Genomic DNA, 5321 nt, shown 5'->3' with positions numbered 1-5321 from the left:
ATTTAAATTTTATTTAATATTTATTAATTATTATATCAAATAAAATAAATTCTGATTTTTTTTATTTTTCTAATATTACCGTATAAAAAAATCAATGTTGACGTTAAGCATTCATAAATTGGCTGAGATAGATGGCAGTAGAGTTTAATATACATAACAGTTAACAGATTTTTGTAGTAAAGATTATTAAATATTGTATCAAATAAAGATAGTAGTAAAAAATATTAAATACAATTTGGAAGCAGATAAATTAGGTGAAGAGCAAATTACCCTTCAACCCCCTAATCATACAGAATAGAAGAGAACGAAATCCAAAATTCACCGTTCACGTGAAGTAACTAATACGGTTAGGCAATTACGCGTAACATTGATGTACTTTAATAAGTGCCACTGCATTATTTAATTAATTAATTAAGTAGAGCAGATAGATACACATTTAAGCACGCAGTAGATATGTGTTCATACTTCAGTATCCTGCTCCGTTTACAGGGATAACAACATACAAAGGTTAATGTTCTGACCTTACTCATTTATTTTCTTTCTCTTTGCAACCACGTTTTTTCTTTTTGTTTCATTATCGTGCTATAATAAACAAAAAAATGAAAATCAATTCGTCAAAAAATAAAATAAAATAATACACACAGTTTATAATTTAGGTACTAATAATGAAATAAGTATAAAAGTAGGATTTTCTTTCTTAAAATGTCAACCAATAATAATTATAGTATGAAACATATTACATTATCATTACATATCTATTAATTAATCCATACGAATAGATGAGTGAATTTATAATGGTGTAAGATTTGTATTTAATTCATATGTACCATATAAGATATATGTCATATTATGTGTCATAACAAGTCATGCCATCTATATTGAGATAAACTCTATCCTGGTTTCAGAAGGAGTTGTGTAGAAAGTAGAATAGACATCGATTTAATATACATACAATAATAACGATAAAATCTTATCCCATTAATTAATGGGATCGACTATATGAATCAAATAATATTATTGTGTTTTATTATGTATTATGTCTCTAGAAATATTATTTATATGTAGATCTCGTTTGACCACCTCATTGATAGTCTTCTTAGGTCTTTCTCTATCTTTCGCCCCTTATTCATCTTCCATCTCATCCACCCTCTTGATTGGGTGTTCTATCAGTCTTTTTTTCACATGTTCAAACCACCTGAGACGCGATTCAACAATCTTTTCCACAATGGGTGCTATTCCAACTCTCTCCTTTATATCTTCATTCCTTATTTTATCCAATCGCGTATGACCACTCATCCATCTCAATATCTTCATCCCTGCCACACTTAGCTTATGTTCTTGCTCTCCTTTGACCGCCCAACACTTCGTACCATAAAGCATAGCCAGTATTATAGCGGTACGATAGAATTTACCTCTAAATTTTAAAGGCACTTTTTTGTCGCATATAAAACTAGATGCACTCCGCCATTTTGACCAACCTGCTTGAATCCTATAATTTACATCCTGTTCAATCTCTACATTATTATGTATGATACACTCAAGATATTTAAAACTTTTAACTTTTCGTAGGATGTTTTCTCCAATCTTCACCTCTATATTAGGGTTTTCTCTTCTCAAGCTGAACTTACATTCCATATATTCCGTCTTACTACGGCTTATGCACAGACCATACACCTCTAAAACTTCTCTCCATAAGTCTAACTTCTTATTTAGGTCTTCCATTAACTCTCCCATAAGGATGATATCATCGACAAAAAGCATACACCATGGCACAAGCTCTTGGATGTGCTCTGTGAGTACTTCCAAGACTAATGTGAAAATGTATGAACTTAAGGATGATTTCTGGTATAATCCTATACTAATAAAAAATTTCTCTGTCACATCACCTTGAGTTTTCACACTAGTTGTGGTCTCATTATACATGTCTTTAATTGTACGAATATATGTGATTCTTACTCTCTTCTTTTCTTGAACTTTCCATAAGATCTCCCTTGACACTCTATTATATGCTTTTTCTAAATCAATAAACACCATATGTAGATCCCTTTTATTATTACGATATCTCTTCATCATCCTTCTCAATAAGTATATATATCAAATAATATTTATTTTTTATGAGTTGTCACGCTGTTAATTTGGTGCGTTAGTTTTTTTTTTTTACGAAATTCTTTAGTCTAACAAGTTAAGAATTAATATGCTATGAATATAAATTTTATTTAAATATTTATTGATATTCAATAAATTATTGTATATATGCATATAATAAAATTTAAATTCTCAACATTAATTTAAACAGAGAAACAAATTAATTATACGATCAAGCCAAATTTATTAGCCCATAAATTATATGACAGTGAATAATTAAATAATTTAAGGATCCATTAGCATTAACACTGTTAATAGAAAGTTAAATTTGGCCTATTAAATGTCGTATTAATTTTTTATTAGATAATTTGATGTAAACACTAGAGATACAAACACAAATTATATCAATACCTATATATAGATTGTGTTTGGTAAAATAATGAATAAGACGCAAATAATTTTATTGGAGAGTGTTGAGAGTAAAACTGATTTTTATAAGTTGAATAAGTTAGTTAAAGATCAATTCTTGAGTGCTAGCTGGGTTAGTGGTTCCCAATTGGGTTACAAACTCATTGTTTAGAAGAGGTTAAGCTTTCCATTCAATAATTCAAGAGGAATCCAGATTCAATTGTTCTCTTCTATTCTCTTTTCGTTCATAACTGCAAATCTGTTTTCTTTCTCTGCATTCTATGTAGCTGCCTTGTGATGCAAGCTAAGCAGAACTCCTTCAGAAAGTCTATTTTACTTTCAGATAGAATAAAAAGTCTATTTTAGAAATAAAACAGCTACTTCTAATTCCAAAATAAGCTTTTAATACAAGGTGGAAACTCGGATGGAGTCGATTTCACGTAAAGTTGATAGTTGAAAGCTGTTAGATGAAATTTTAGTCAAATCAATCTGAATTTCCACCTTAATTTAATAGTGCACATGATTATTGTGTGAAGACTCTTTTTTCTTATAGAAATTATAAAGGGTCAATAAATTTTATATATTAAACTCTTGACATTTTATTAATATATATACAAATTAGCAAAGAATATACACACATAAACTATGAAATTTTATACTAACTTTATAAATGTTAGATTTATGTTGGTAAAGGAAAAAAAAGTTGACAACCTAACAGGACTAATTGGTTTACAAAATTTAGAAATTCAACAAACCATAAACAAAAAAAGTTGCTGATCCGTGCCATTTTTATATAGATGGATGCAAGATAACTAGTAACTGCACCAAAAAGTTTGAAATTACTGATGGTGGTTGGTGGCAGCAATGTATGTGAGCGTTCTACTTGGTCTGAATAAGATTATTAGCATGTGTGGCATGCATGCATGATATGATTGTTATTTGTTTCTGAAAGAGAATTTATAGTACACACTGCCATAGATGTATATCATGATTACTCTCTACCACTTTTTTATACAGTACTATCTAGTCTACCATCATGCTATGCCGCTTAGCTTGTCCTTAATTATTCATTTTCTAAACAGTAGACAATAATTAAGTCATGCATCTAGCTGTAAGCTGTGTGACTGTATATGTACCGTTTTTATGATAAGTCAGTATATAAAAATGGTGGGGTTTACGGCTAATTTTTTTTATATGAAAAAAATATTAGTGTTTTTATTGAAAATAAAATTATTTGGTGTAGTTATATATAAGTGAAGAGTTAAAACGTAGGATACGTATTGGACATGTGCTATCATGCATTCTGTAAAATGTGTGTTGGACATCATTTTTATATTTTCAGAACACTGTGATACACTTTAAATATCAATATGTTAAAATGGGTCAAGTTGATCTAAAAACTAGAGTTCTTATCATTTTTTAAAAGATTTCTGGTATAAATGTTTAGTTTGACAAAAAATTTATTTTTAGATAAAAAATCTTAAACTATTAAATTTTGTTAGTTGATAAATTAAATTTTTGAGTAAGGTCATAAAAAATATTAGTTAAAAATATTTTTTTTAAATACATAAAAAAAATCGCTTGTTTTGTTTGCAGACTGATCCATTTAATTCAATTTTTTTGTTAATCAAATTCATTTTATTTAATCCAAAATTTAATCAAATTTAATTTAAAATGCAAAAGTCACTTATTTAAATTAATAAATAGACTGGTCCAACATATTTTGTCCATTTTAACCAGCTAGTAAACAAGTTAAAGGGAGGGGGAAAAAGTAGTCTATGCAACTATATATAAAAGTGGTTCTAGCTAGGGTTTTATTTCTAGAAAATTGCGATTAATTAAATTGTTATAGAAAGCGAGCTAATACCCTAAACAAATGAAAAGATATGGGAGTAATAATGGTTTAATGATTACATTGTCTGAATATTGCATTTGGTCCTTCAACATCAACTACCACACGAAGAATTCGGATGAAACTACAATACTGATCAGGAACTCATAATAACAAGAATGGTAACTGCGGCCAGCAATTTTTGAATGAGTCTTGGTGGTGACAGCAATAATGCTGGTGCTCTAATTCAGTTCTGTCTCAACTCTATCTCTGTGTGGCATGCATGCATGATGAATTAGTAATTATTGTTATTAGATTAAGATTCTAAAGTACAAAATTTGGTAAATAAAAAAGTGAAAGTCTAATTATTCTAAAACAAAGTAATAAAATTTATACATATTAAAAATTATAAATTTAATGGTAATTAATTTTTTATTTTATTGTGTGAAACTAATTTTTAATTACTTAATATTAAATAATTATTTTTTAAAACTTTGTTTTTTTTATCTTTTATTAGTTTTTTTTTATTAGTTGGTTGTAGTTGGATGCATCTTAGTTGGTTATGTAATAAAATTAATTATAAAATTAAAAATAATGTAGAGATCTAGTTGAAAAAAAAATATAAATTTAATTGTGAATTTGGTGAAAATAAAATTATAAAAATTAATAAAATAATTAAACTTATTATTATTATTATCATTATTATCATTATTATTATTATTATTTCTAAGAGCATACCCGGTGCAAAATATATATATCATGATTGCTGTCTAGCTAGTCTCTAGTATGTACTTTTAGTAGGATGATAATGACATGCCATGCATGGCGCTTAATTAATTAGGTTGTACTTATAACTTCTTACTTTGCAAAACAAGCATTTCGTCGTCTTGTGATGTGTATTTTACGTCTTGCGAGCGAAAATAAAAGCCAATTTTTTCGGATAATCATTTTTAAATTTTAAATCATAATTTTTTAATTTTTAATTGTTAATTTTTTT

Source organism: Arachis duranensis, chromosome 3 (assembly GCF_000817695.3).
Source record: "Arachis duranensis cultivar V14167 chromosome 3, aradu.V14167.gnm2.J7QH, whole genome shotgun sequence".
Taxonomy (NCBI): Eukaryota; Viridiplantae; Streptophyta; class Magnoliopsida; order Fabales; family Fabaceae; genus Arachis; species Arachis duranensis.
This window is presented reverse-complemented; position numbering follows the sequence as displayed.